At 37.7% G+C, this 14,637-nt stretch overlaps 1 long non-coding RNA gene across 1 annotated transcript; it reads right to left on the minus strand.

The window, feature by feature from the left end:
* Window positions 1-395: 395 nt before the first annotated feature.
* On the minus strand, window positions 396-9,448 carry LOC139797648 (uncharacterized). The gene is made up of 2 exons (XR_011726537.1): window positions 9,067-9,448; window positions 396-5,801 (listed from the first exon to the last, which is right to left on the minus strand). It is a non-coding gene; the product is annotated as an uncharacterized lncRNA (long non-coding RNA).
* Window positions 9,449-14,637: the final 5,189 nt, after the last annotated feature.

Consider the following 14,637-nt stretch of genomic DNA (forward strand, 5'->3'; position numbering starts at 1 on the left):
GAACAGTAATAATATAGAGAGTTCCAGATATTAGAAATATTCAGTCTGTCCACAGGGAGCCAGAACAGGATTATATCCTCAGAGTGTATTAGTGCTTTGTTTCTTCTAATTTTAAATGTCTCAAGGGAATGGAGCTTTCACCATTTCCATAGAGACTATTTCACAGCCCATAGATCTTTCTGTCAGGAAAATTCACCTTACAATCTCTCAAATTTTTTCTTCTATGCAAGTTTGGGAGCATTTTAAACTCCCTTTGGTAGCTTTATATGAGAGAGGTGAAAGGGAAGGAATTAGAGGGAGAGATATACCAAAAACAGCAGAGCTCTAAATTATTTCCTCATTAAAAAAAACAAAAACAAGTCTTAATATCACAGAATGAATGTTGCTCTCAATAGTGCCTTTAAGAGTTTTAATGCTGCGATGACAAATGTAAAATTAAAAAGATCTTCATGTCAAATGGAGCAGGAATTTTACAAAAGCAAGTGAAGTATCTTCATTAGTTGAAGGTAAAATATTGCTTTGATTCACTCTAGTAGATTTCCTCACATAATCTAATATATCTGCTTTAAATCTCAAGGAATTTGTGCTGGCTTATAGACAGTGAGACCTTGCAATGAAATGGAGAAGTGGGAGTTAACTTTAAAAACATACTGGCTTTCTCCCAAGCAGTGAGTGCTGACAAGTATAACCATATTACTCAAATCACATCAGCAACGTGATGTATTAAATAAAAACATGATCATCTAAAGCCAAAGTAGTTTGAGTTTTGTCCATCAAAAAGCATTGTGTTACATCAATCTGTCCAAAAAATTGAGCACATCAGAAAACAATGTTGACGACTTTTAAAACACATCATTGAGATTACAGCACCTTTAAAAATAAACAGCACTGAATACCAACACAGGTAAAATGTCATTGTGAAACCCAGATCTGAAATTCAACAGCATGCTTTATAGCTTTCCAGTGTGTGATAAAATCTGTTCACCAGATGTACTGTCTGTCTCCTGTGTGGCATACTTGAGCATCATCTAGGCCTGAGGCCCATTTATTTCATGTAATTGCCTTCCCTGTGCACACCTTAGGGCACCCTAATTCTCCATTTTATTTCAGGCACTGTACAGGGTACCATCTGGTAGTCTTAAGCTCATCTCATTTTATTGCACTATTGCAATGGCTATATCCAGCCCTATAGCATTCTTTCAATGAAGAGAGAGTTCAGTTACTGCCAGCTATTTATTTTTGCCAGAAATAAAGTAGTTTTTAACCATACACATGCAGAGTTCACATGTGTACCAGTCTCACCTGAAATGCAGGTCACTGCTTTTCACCCTATGTGGTTAAAAATAAATATATAAATGGTGATATATAAATGCTGATTTGGAGCAGCAGCAGTGATGGGATGGTGGTCTCTTACATTGAGAGTAGAAGACCTTAATTCTTCTTACTTTCACAAGTAATGGTGTCTTTTAGTATCTCATTTTTATTGTTTCTATTAAAATGAGCAAAAAATATTATATCACACCTTAAAAAGACACCTTACTGGAATAGCTTAATATTTAAAGGTAGCAATATACCTCTCTACTGTACTTCATTAGAAAGCTAATTTGCTATTTTTGCCCCAAATTTACTTCCTTACATCATGTTCCTGCTGTTATCCTCTTGTTTATTTTTATAAATTACTGCCAGATAAAAAGTTGAACTTTAAATTCAGATTGTAGAAAACTTCATACATTTCTAGGTTCTTTTTCATTGCCTGCCATTTTTTTTATCATCTCCCTCCTTTTGTCTCTTTGCCACACATTATAATATAATTATAAACTCTTTTTTGTGCTCACAATATTGTGCTTCTGCTACTTAGATGTCTAACTACTTGTTTGTGCCTACAAACAAAAAAGGGAGTTAAAAGCATCATTAATTGCTCTCATTGTTTTCATGTGCAAAAAGAGAGTCTGGGTTTTCAAAAAATTTTTGGCACATTTTTTGGAGCACATTGGGTTTAAAAATGCAACACTCTTGTTTGCTAGCCAGCCAAATTCTGCTTTCCTGTAAACTCTGATGATTTCAGAATGGCTGCATTCCTGTAAGGCAGACCAGAATTACCCTCATTGCTGCAGTTCTACCACTGCATGAGGTTAAAAAACCCACCTTTTCTGAATCTTGGTGGAGATGTCATGAGAAGCACAAGTCAGATGCCCTACAAGAAAATACACAATATCTTGTGTGTTTCTTAGATGTGTGAAATAGATCTTGTTCTTAATGTCAACAGCAACATGAAAAAAAAAAAACCAAACCAAAAAAACCCCCAAACCTGCTTTTCTCCTCCAGGCTTTTAAAAAACTATTTAAATTACATTTTCATTGCCTCCCCTTCTTAGTGCTTTCTCCCTAAGCAACATCAGGATTAGATTGAGGTTATCTGGATGCAGCATAACACCTTCTCTCCTTCCAGCTCTATAAGTGTCCTCTTTGGAGCAGCAGTTGGTCAGGACACCATCCTTTTAAGAGGTGTGTGTGTCACTTGGGAGCAATAGTTGTTAGGCAATGCTTCCAGGCAGAGCTCAGGCAGTGGAGATTTGCCCAGTAATTATTGCAGGGGGTGGCATCTCTCTTTTCTCATCTTGGGCAGTAGCAGAGGTTCTCTTCTTTCAAATATGGTCTGGGCTTTCTACAAACTCTGGCAGATGCCGTTCCCCTGGTGCCATTCCGTTCATCTATCGCTCTTCTCAGCTGTAAAAGTTTGGATGAAACTGGATAAAAATCTGGATTGATGTGACAGAATGGTGCTGGTAGCTGAGCAGTGTCTGTCTTGATCCATCCACAGACATGGCAACAGGTGAAAGAAACCTGTGGGAGTTCTGAAGGTGCTGATTTTAGATAAGTAGTCAAGTTCCTTGCCTTCTATTTCCAGTACTGGAGATTACTCTCTTCCTATAATCTGCTGTCTGTGACAAGAGGGTGACAGTAAATCTCAGAAAATAGCTTGGCACAGGTCTGATGGGCAGCACAAACAAATTAATCATTAAAAAGGAAATCACTGTTAAAATGCATTCTTTTCTTTCTCCTGACTTGCTCATTCATTGATTGGTAATAACTATAGCATAGTATTAGTACCCATGTCTGAAAATGCCACCTTAGAGATAAATAAATTATAATACAATGAAACTTAGAAAAGGTGGAATTATGTTTCTTCATGTGAATTTTGTATGTTTTGCATTCACTGGCAATGACAAATGTAGGTATATTCACCTGGATTAGCTGTCTGTTTTGATATAAAGAGCAGGTGAATAAAAAGAATAACTATCATCCTTTGCTGTAGAAAGAGTTTATTTTACTATTCTCAGTCTCAGCTGAAATTTGGAGTACTGGATTGTGACTAGACAAGCTGTGATTCCTAGCAGCTGTAGAAGCTATATTTTTTGATGGTTTGTAAATCAGTAGAAGTCTCCAGTGAAAAAAAAACAGATTCATATTTATTTTCCTGGAGACTTCTACCTCCTTTAATTTACAAGCTACTTCATTGTGTAAAAGTAAGAATTATAATCTGCACCCCATCAAAGATAATATTCCAGTAATTCCATACACATTAATTTGCAAAGAGCTAAGTGTCTAAACAAGCCACCGTAGGCCATAGAGCTCAGAAATTTGGGTAGATAACTGAGTCCTGACATTTTCCATATACCAAGAGACAATGCTCTAAGGAAGGAAGAGAACTTCAGAGCTGGCAAGGTGCAATGGACAGGTGTGGATGCAGCAGGGTACCAGACAATATCTGATGAAGGACTGGAGCCTTAAATATAATTAAGACTGTTAATTTGGCATAGCAACAAGAAAATTCCTAGGCTTTTATTGATAAAAATGCAAATGGTATAATTTGAGCTAAAAGGGGAATGTAATTCACACACTCATTGCTATTAAATTTATTTTCCATTAGCAAAATTCTAATTAATCATTAATCACTGAGAGTGCATATGTATCAAAGGCAACTCAAAAGTCAAATTGTCTAAAAAAGTAGCACAGTACCAGCCAAGGTGAAAAATACCATGTTTCTTCATAAAGAAGAAAAGTAGAAATCGTTTTTCCCCTTTACAGAAATTGTAGTTGCAGGATTTATACAGCCTTAATTACAACACCTGAAAGTTACAACTACCCAGACAATCTTTTCCTGCAAGTGGCTGCAGTTAAATGGAAGAAACACTAAAACAGACTCACCCGTTTCTCCAGTCAAACTGGGAGAAAACTTTCTTGGGATTCATTGGACAGTAGAATCTGAAAGCATCCCATTCTTGCAAAGGTTCCCGCTGAGCCCAAAAGGTGGCTTGGTAGTTCTAGGGACTTCTACACTGAGTTAGTTTCTGCTCCACTCCCATGGCACATTTTGCATGCAAAGGCCCCTGGAGTGCTGTGTGGCCAGACCTGATGGCATTTCCTGTTTATTTCAATCTCTAGTATGATATTGGAAGGAACATCCCAGCCTGGAAGAATATTAAATGAAGTGTGCATGCAAATTACCAGCAAACCATCTATACAGAAGGTTCTCGTTTGATTGGTTCATTTTGCAAGACTTAATTCTGAATGATAGGCTAAGCTTTTTCCCATTATAAAAAAAATCCCTAATAACCAGTCTAACATCTGAGACAGTGAAGATTAAAATCAGCCATTGTGTAGTATATGGGAAGTAACTATTTTTCATAGGCCTTTTACTTCACATTTGGGATGATGATTTCATATTATGCAAATGCATTTTATGAAACCATAACACAGAAATGTGTGCTATTGTTAATACACATTTGCAGCCTAGCATGTGAATTCTCCAAAAGAGCCATTCTGATGTCTACTCTCATTGTGTATTATGAATAATAAACAAAACATTGTTGGACACATTCTGCATTACAGAACAATAATAATAAAAATTGCATCCTGTCATTAATATACATCGTGTGTATCTTGGTAGCTCAGAAAGACATCTCAGTGTGACTACATGTTAATCAAAAATAAAAAGTTCTGTAATTCATAGCAGGAACAGGGACCATTTGGGACAGCTCTGATTGTTATACTTGGAGAGAGGGGTAGTAATCAAAATCCTACTTCTTTGTTCTTTATTTCTTCCAGATTCACAATGTCATATTTGTCACTGGAGTTGTTGACTGCATGCTCTGTCTGTCTATTGCAGTCATATATTACAAAGAGCTACAATAGGCCCCAAAATAACTATTCTTATATTTGTTTTCTAAAGAACTCCAAAGAATCAACTGATGTTTGGGCAGCCTATCTGCTACTGCAATGCCTTGCCTAGAGTGCTAAACCACTGACAACACCAAATGCAGTACTTCGGTTGATGACAGGCTATTCTATTTAGACATGGAATAATATATAATTGATACATAATTTACTTCTTAAGCTAGCAATAAAAAAGGAAGTAATTTAGCAGGTTTCCCTTATCAGCCTGATTTTTGCACTTTAGGTGCAATAAAAATCCTTATCCATAATCCTGAAATCTGTATAATCCCTGGTTTATGACTTAGTGGTGGGCTCCTCTATTTCCACCTGTTCCACAGATCTCAGAGCTCTGCAGTGTCTGTTTTCCTTTATGCAGCATGAAAGTCACACTGGCTGGTTTTATTCTGCTGTAACATAGAGAAATGCATCTCCCTGTATCTTATCTGTTACCATTGCTTCCATGGGGTCACAGCTTGTGAGCCAGAAATCTCTGCCATATTAATAAGACCATTACTCCTGTAGGGCCATTATTAGTGTTTCTGACATCCCAGAATGATTCTGGGGCCTTTTATGTGCTTGCCAAATCTGAAAGAAACAAAAGCGTAGGGGGAAAATTGAGTCATTCTGCTGTTCCCCAGATGAAGTTTTTAACAAGGGCAGCTTTCCAGGGTGAATGAAATGGTAATTATTACTTTTTTTCTTGATCAAATATATTCTGGTACTAAATTAGGTCTGGTCTATCTGCTAGAGCTCTTTCCAGTGTAATCTTGCCCATATAAAAAAAAAAAAAAAAAAAAAAAAAAAAAAAAAAAAAATTACAAAGGCTTTAAATGACTTTTGTAGGTTGAGTTGACCGCAGATTTTGGGTATTATTACTTAAATATAGTTATGTGAGATTTAATTATAACTGTCTTATAACTCTCTATCATAACAATCTCTCTGCTTGCAAAGCTGGAAGAAGATTAACTTAATAACAATTCAGTAGAAAAAGTCAAGATGAATGAGTTCTAGAAGAGTATGACTTTAATTCAAACATCTGAATTTTGAAGATTTCTGCAGGTATCAGTTAAAGAGGATTCCATGTCTAGATTGTATTAAAGGCAGGCGATCTAAATTTGAGGTAGTAAACACTTTAAATTGTGTGTTCTCTGTAATGAAAACTACCTATCTATAATGTTATTTTTCTTTTCCTACTGCAAAAACTATTTCTAAAACTAATTTCACCAGACACTTTGAGTCTTTGAAGTGCTTTTCTATTCATACAGCTCTTTATGAATAGGTAATTTTTATCTATACTCTACTCAACTGGATATTTATAAGATATATTTATCTGGTTTCAAAGATGCCCACTAAAAAAAAAATAAATTAATTGTCCTAAAACAACTGCCATAAAATTTGTTCAGTTACCCTTAAGTATTCTGCAAGTTATTTCCATTTTTCTACCTATAATTTTGCCCCCAATAAAATCCTAATTTTTTCTAATTTTTGGTGCTATTTTAATTAGCCAGTTTTCCATTATTTGTAGAAATAAGCAGTCTTATAAGTTTGAGACTGTAAACCATTCATCCGTTAAAAACTCTATTTCCTTATTTTGCAAGTTCGATTCATTTAGGGAAGAAAAAACCTTGGCATGGAACAGAATTATGCAATGTCATGGACACATTAACATTTGGATCAAAATTTTACATTGTGTCAGCCAGTAAACAGTATAAATGGTTCAGATTTGCAATAAATAATTGTCTATTAATACCTTGGCATGGTGTAACAAATTAAAGTCTCACTTCAGTAAGCACAGATGTAGGTAAGAGCTGGGGCCCAAAGCAAGCAACTGCCATGCAGCATTAGAACAGAAAGAGGGCATCATGAAGTGTTGCTGTATCTTTCCAGCAATGAGAAGTATGTACACAGATTTATACAGCACTAGAGCAGCGTAGGGGGAGGTGGGTTGCAGGTGCATTTAAGTCTAATCAGGCAAGATTTAGAGCCATTTGTTTTAAATGCTCTGGCAGACGCTTCCCTTGCAGAAGATTAAGAGAAGCATTTTAAAATACAGCATTGTGTGCTGTTGCATACAGAGTGCAGCCCATAATTCAGGACAATCAGGATGTATCATACTCAGGGACCTCCCGGGTCATTATGTTGGTTCCATTCCTGTGATAGCCAAACACCCCCAAATCTTTTCTCCGCACTTCTTTTGTTAAAGCTCTGTGCTCTGCATCTTGCAGGTTGTTGCCAGTTGTCTTGAAATTTTTGCAGATTTAATTACTGACCAAAATTCTGTCAAATGGCTTCAGTAACTTCCTGCCCACAGACTGTGAGCGGGTGGTCCTGAACCCACAGTATCTGGAGCTCAGAATTCAGTTTCTTAATGTGGGTTATTTCTGTGAATGTTTTAACAAGCAGACATGCCATTACTTCAGTGTGGAAATTCAACACAAATAGAAGCATGAAAAGAGATTAATTTACAAATGCAAATATATATGAACAATTAGGTATTTATAATTATTTAGAGAGCTCCAGTTCATAATGTCTCTCAGCTGTCTCTGGTGGTGTCACCCATGAGCCATAACTGTTGTTTCTGCAGTTTTGAGCGTATTTTTTCTTTTGCATTACCAACCCAGCCCATAATCCTGTAACACAATCTAGCTTGTCCGCACACTAATGGGAAGGCATTAATCAAAACATTGTTTGCTGTTACATTAACTATAAAGCAATATCTCCTTATTTCGTATTTCTTAATGGTTTCTTTGTCCATGTCTGTTTAAAAATGCAGTCTCAGTGTGCTGGACTACATCTCTTCCATGGTCTATGCTTGCTTTGCTGAGTACTCTCATTTTCATTGGCACTTTGTGTTCCTGTCCTTGGTGTCTGAAGCACAAGTCAGTGGATTTTGAAGCAGAGTACAAGGTCTGTATTTTGTAGGCAAGATGGCTTATTTAAAGTGCTTCTGAAGCTGGTTCTGCTAGCTAAAAAAGGCAAGGGCTTATTTACAGGACAAACAAAATTTGATGCTTGCTCTGAGGGAACAAAAGACAATCTGCTTTCTGGATTGCCTCGAGTTAAAAGGCATATAAATGTACCCATGAGAGCTGATGCCTCTGTGCTTGGAAGCTCTTTCAATAGTCTTGAGAGCTTCTTCTTTAGCACCTCCAGCAGTGTTATGGCTCTGCTCCAAACCTCTGAGGCTGTTAATAAAAACCTGAAAACCATCCATCTAATAAAACTCATGTCACTCCTTGAAACACTCCGACCTCTTTAGCTTACCAGTGATTTGCTCTGTTTGTGCAGCATACTCTGTTGACTTGAGTTCTTGCATAGTTACTGTGAAATAATGCATGTTATTACATGGTTAAATACACAGTAGCTTCACTGGAAGTTATTACAGACCAGGTTGTGTTAATCCTCCCATGCAGTTGTTTGGTAACTGTGTAATTAGCTTGGGTCACCTGTGCAAATCAAAGTTGCTTGGTAATTTTTCTCCCTCTCTTGCAAGTGAGTTAGAACACTGATGATATCTCAGCAGGGTATGTGGATCCAAGCCTGCCAGAGCAATGCATTGCTTTCTATAAGCAACTCTTATTTTTCCTTTTCCCAGCAGAAAACTGATGACAGGGATAGAGGTTAAATTTGCCTGTATGAACAGCTGTACCTCCATTTTTACCACCCTCACTGAATTTGAGCTTAATATACACCAAATAGAATTCATTCCCACTCAGTTGCTGTTTCAGGACTTGTGAAGTTAGCTTAGTGCCCCAAAATCACTGAAAATACACAGTACAGTACCACCAAGGTAAAGGCCTGGGCAGTTTACCATGTGAAATCAGTTTACAATTTACTATTTACCACTTACCACTGCCTTCTGGCTTTTAAATCTGCTTCCCTGGCAGTACCACCAGCTGTGTGAGTTCCATGCAGTGCCCTTTTGACCACAAGTCTTGAGGTAATTTTCAGTCCTCTGAAATTGTTTCACCAGCAGACATACACTCTCACCTCTTTAAGTGTATCCTTTAGAAAGAACTTTGGTTAGAAGTGGAGCAGTGAATTTGCAAGAATTTGTGCATTTGCGGTCCTGTTTCCAACCATGGACAACAGTGTAGCAAGCAGTTTTCTTGTAGGAGCTCTGAGTCACCACTGATTGGTGGTGGCTGTGACACTGGCATTCCTTTTGTTTCACATGGGACTCCCAGGCCTGAAGATACCTGTGCTGTATACAACTTAATTCATAGCTGGGATCCTCCCAGGGCACAAAAAACAATTCACTTGTTGAATTAGAATAGGTCTGACTTCATAGGGTTAGTTTGGTGGTTGGCTTTAAGATAAAATTCTTCCATTACTTTTGCAGTGTGAAGAATTCTCCAAAACAAAACAAGATCAAACCACCAAATAAATAAAACAAAATTAAAACAAAACAAAAAACCTAAAACAACTAAATAAAGCAAAACAAACAGACAAACAAAAAAATATATAAAAGGAATGGGGGTAGCCATTGTGGGTGTTCTTCCTGTTGGTTTTGATTTATCAACAGCATAATAAATGTCAAGACTACCTTTGAATTTCCTTTGAAGGGAGCTTCTGGAATATTCCCTATACTGTCTGGAAAAAAGTGAGGGATACCTTTGTGAATGGAAAAGCTGTTTCCTAACATGTTCCAGCTTTCATTTACTGACATCCCACATACATCCACTTGTCTAAAACATCCAAGAACCATGTGCAATATAGCTGCAGCTGAACTGGTTTCCAGCACACTTTGACCTGGCTATAAATTGGCACAAGCTCGGTTTTTCAGACCTGGACTTGAGGGAGCTTGTTCTGTGGTGTTAGGGAAGGAGACAGGGGATCAAGGCCATTCTCCTTGTGTGGGTGTAGCAGGAGCCCCTATTCTGAGCCACAAGGATAATGATCTATCCCAAAAGAGGTTCCCCAAAGGATGCAGGTGTTTCTGCTTCAGGGCTTGTCTGCTTCAGGAATTCCCCTGCAGGAAGCATAAATGTGAACTTAGCACAGGGGAGTGTAACAGCCCTTGGAGAGGCTGCTGGAGGAATTGCTGTGAAGCAGACAAAGTGCTGTAAACCCACATTCTTGCTTGTGGCTGATTCCCTCTATGCAAAAGTGTCCTTGGATCTGTCTCCCCAGTGCTGAGCCTCCCAGCCCAAAGAAGTCAGGATTGTTGACGTTTGTCCTTGTTGCTGTGGCCTTTAGGATTTGCTTGTGCTTGTGTGTGTATTGCTTCACAAACACAAAGTCCTGAACCAAGTTGTATCTAGATAAAAGGGATTAATGCCTAGAAAATATCTTAGTCAAAGAGTTTAGACATGGTTTCATAACTTAGTTAATGGTCTAGTTCAGGAGAGACCTTAGAAAACACGGCAAGCAAGCGTTAATGCCTGATCCTCCTCATTTTCTATTCTTTTCTGCTGCCTCTAGATCAGATGGGTCTCCTTTTTATCCCTAGCATTAAGTTTTTATCACTTTACTAAAATACTATAAATCAATAAAATAGGGCAGAAAATTGCTTTCTTACATCATTGCACCAACATGCTGATTGTATGGTCTGGAATGACAATGAGACATCCATCTTTCTGTGGACAAAAATGCCAGTTCCCAGCACAAAATGCCAAGATGCAGATGCTAAAAAAATTCCAGAGCAAGCATTAGCTTCTGGTGAGATGAGAAATGCCTCCTTCACTTTCCTAATTTTTTGAAGATCAAGAGAAAATTCTAATTCTCTAGACACAAAATATTATAGATAAATTAATATTTATATTCTGTCCCAAAACAGTTTTCCTAGTCATTCTGCTTCCTGATAATATTTGCTTGAATCTCATGCCAAGCTCTGTAAAGACTCTCTTTTTTTTTTTTTTTTTTTTTTTTAATTTTTAAATATACTCACTAGGGGGAATGCTCATAAAATTCAGCCTCAGCCACAATCTGGACTATGGTCTGCCAAGCTCCACATAAATAAATCATCAAGTCATTTTGGCATCTTCTGGGCCAGGAGGGATATCTTCAGGGTAGATTTAAAGAGACACTGTCCTGCAATGTCCTTTGTGGAGAAATATAAGCAGTAGCTCAAAGGCTACTTTGAATCGCAGATATTTGTATTTTTGCAGGTAACCGGTGCCACAAAATATAATGAGTGAATTTTCAATTCCAAAATTACATTTGTAGTAGTCTTCCCTGCTGCTATCTTAGCAGAACCAAAAAGAAATACCTGAAACCTCCTAGTGTGAGTGCGTGATACTGGAGATGTTGATTTTGTGCTAAAGTGTCTGCAGGACACACAGCAAGTGGCCATTGGAGATTGTCTCTTAGCAATCTGAATGCTGAGACAGCGATAAAGCAGCCAAACATTTCTCAGATTTGCACTTTCTGAAGCCAATCTAAACATTGAGACCCAAGACTGCTCCAGCTCCGGAAGAACATGCTGGGGTTGACCTGTCAGCTGGCAGCACCTCATTCCTCTCCCTTCCTTGCATCCTGGGGAAACAAAACTTGGGGTAAGAAGTTGAAGGGAGCAACAGTCTCCCACAAGGACCTTGGGGGTGGCCCATTGGGCAGGAGCACTGGAAAGGATACGTGCCCTGCAGACCAAGCTCAGAGCCAAGTCCTGGTCGTGGGGCCTCCATGCTGGCCAGGAATGTTCTCTGTAGCTGACTGTGAAATGGAGCTTTGTTCACCTACTCCGTGTGGGGAGCATATAAAACAAGGACATGGAAATCAGATAATAACCACGACAAAGCAAGCTGTAGCTGGTTTGTCAAGAGGAGACCTCGGGCCACAGTTCCGTCTGCCATTCACAGGTCACTGAAATCAATGGAGTTCTGCCTGCAATTACACCACGGGGAATCTGGATCGTTTTAATTGGACTCTGGGAAGTTACTGAACAGTAACAACAACACAGAGGAAAATTGCCTCATTCCAGGTTTTTTAAAAATCCCCAATTGGGACTAGGTTCATTGACAAGTTCTAAACCATCAGTGGTGCCTGAGATCATTGGGTGGGCAGCAGGGAGGTTAGAAAAAAATTAACATCTTTAGCTGAGGTTTTCTTTATGTTTCTGCATCCAGAAGAACTGCAAGCAGGCAGGAGGAGTTTGAACTAACTGAGATCATTTGGAGAGTGAAACAAACATTTATGGGCGCACATTGGACATGCTCGTGAGGGAACCAGAAACAGAGTGATAAATCCAGAATGGCATCCATGCTGTATTTCATCAGGAAAAGAATGAGTTGTGGCTGGAGAGCTGACTACCTGAAGGGAATTCCCTGTCTTTCTTAATTGATTTCTAAAATGCAGGGGAGAATTTTAGCTGCAAAACATTGAAATTTTGGAATGGTCAAATTTTAGGAGCTGTGATTTGGCCCATTGTAAGTAACAACAACCTTCTGAAAAAATTGAAACTTGAAAATCAAATTAAAAAGTCAAGGAGTTTCAGCTCATGTCTTCTCACAAAGATACTGTACTAAAACTATACTTAGCACCAATAATAATTATTAGAGGTATTTTAATTGATCTTTTAAAGACCATTTACCTATTCTGAGTGGTGTAATGTTATTTAAAATGCAACAGTGGAAAGAAGCATCATACCCTCTCTGGGTTTCACTGAAATAAAATCTTTGGGGTTTGGAACAGTGGGACAAGGTAGTTAACATACGTGCTGTTGGCACCATATTCTTTGTATACATTTTTGAACTGAAAAGAGGCACTGAGAAATAAATACCAGCCAGTTACAGGTTAAGGATCATTTACATAAATTAGCAAATTTGCAAATGAATTCATCTAGTGAAAAGTAAGACACGGGACACTGCATTTTAATAATTGACATTCCACATGAAATGCAATGTTCTTGAGGAGGAAATTGAGCTCCAGGTTGCTATTAGAACCAGCGGAGCAGCAAGAGCTGGAAAGAAATGCCATCTCATATTATGCGAGTTACTGCTCCTGCATAACAACTATCTGCTATTCTGATAGACTTTATTTTAATAAAACTAGAACTAGGAATTTTACAGAATAAAAACCCAGTCATCAACAACACTGGTCAGGAAACAAGAGAACTTTGTGATCTGGTTCTAACAGTCAGATAGTAATTCATCATGCTCTAAGCTAATCTTCTTCAGTTTTATTTGGCAGCCAAACCTCCTTACTGTTCAGTTACACTAAGTAGTTACAAGTTTACACCAAAGTATGCAACACTGACAGAAAATTATAAATTATCTAATTTTTGTTCCCTGTCATAACATAGGTTAAATTGCAAAATAAAGATAAGTGATCCACTAAGCTGCTTCCTGCTGTCCTGATCAGTTTAAGAACACATTATGTTACAAATATTGTTCTTGATAAAAAAGTAATGACTTTCATAAAGTGCTAGTCAGTCATTCAAAGTCACAATACTTTCATTGTATGCCAAAAATACAAATGATATACACACAAATAGCCAAAAGGAAATCTGTCCCTAGTAATGTTTCTTAGTATAGGTTAAAGATTAATTTAAAGTGGCCCAAATATTTGTCAGTTATGCATTTTTTTTCCCAAGATCACATAGAGTAAGTGTGTCATTTCACTAAAATGCCAGTGAAAATTTTTCTTTCTTCTTTTTTAGTTGTTTTTATACCAATTACTGCAGCAAGGTACACAAGATGCCTATGTTCCTTTTATTTCTCTCCCTTGTTGTTGGCACCTGAGACATTTTAATTCCTGAATAGAGAAGACCTTACAAATGAATCAGCTGCATGAATAATATTAATTTTATCAAATTATTCAGCTGATTGAAATATAGACAACAAGATTCTTACCTATAGTAAGCCCAGACCAAATAAATGAGTGGGCAGATATCCTTTCTCTTCAGTATTTTGACATGCACTGCAGTGCACTTATACATACAGATAGAGCAAGTATATTTGCAGATGGCAATGATGTCCTAATTCTCCTGTATTGATTAACAGAAAGCTTCCATTTTTAGCTTAATTCACCATGACACAAAAATCACTGTCATATATGTGAATGATTGTGTAGTAGAATTATTTTGCAACACAGAAGAAAGAAAGCAGCTCTTGAACTTTTTCCCCGACTCTGAATATTCTTTCCCCACCAAAGCAGCACTATAACTATAGTTTCACCAAATCAGACTTTACCTTTAAGAGTGCAGTAACACGATGAATGAGTTTTCATCAGGGTGTCACTGATGGATCTGAGCAGCTTTTCATGTATGCCTGCTGCAAACTCTTTATATTTTTACATTCTAATAACAGTGAACGGCATAAATTATCTCTAATTCTTGATTCTGCGAGGAAGCAGCCATCTGGTCTAATACCACTGTGACAGTGATATAGGACTGAACACTCTGTGCTTGGTCTGCTGCACAGAAAAGGACAATAGGACATATTTTAAAATGTCAGGATACATCAGAACCATATTCAGGAAA

This window comes from Heliangelus exortis, chromosome 6 (genome assembly GCF_036169615.1).
Source record: "Heliangelus exortis chromosome 6, bHelExo1.hap1, whole genome shotgun sequence".
NCBI classification, from domain to species: Eukaryota; Metazoa; Chordata; class Aves; order Apodiformes; family Trochilidae; genus Heliangelus; species Heliangelus exortis.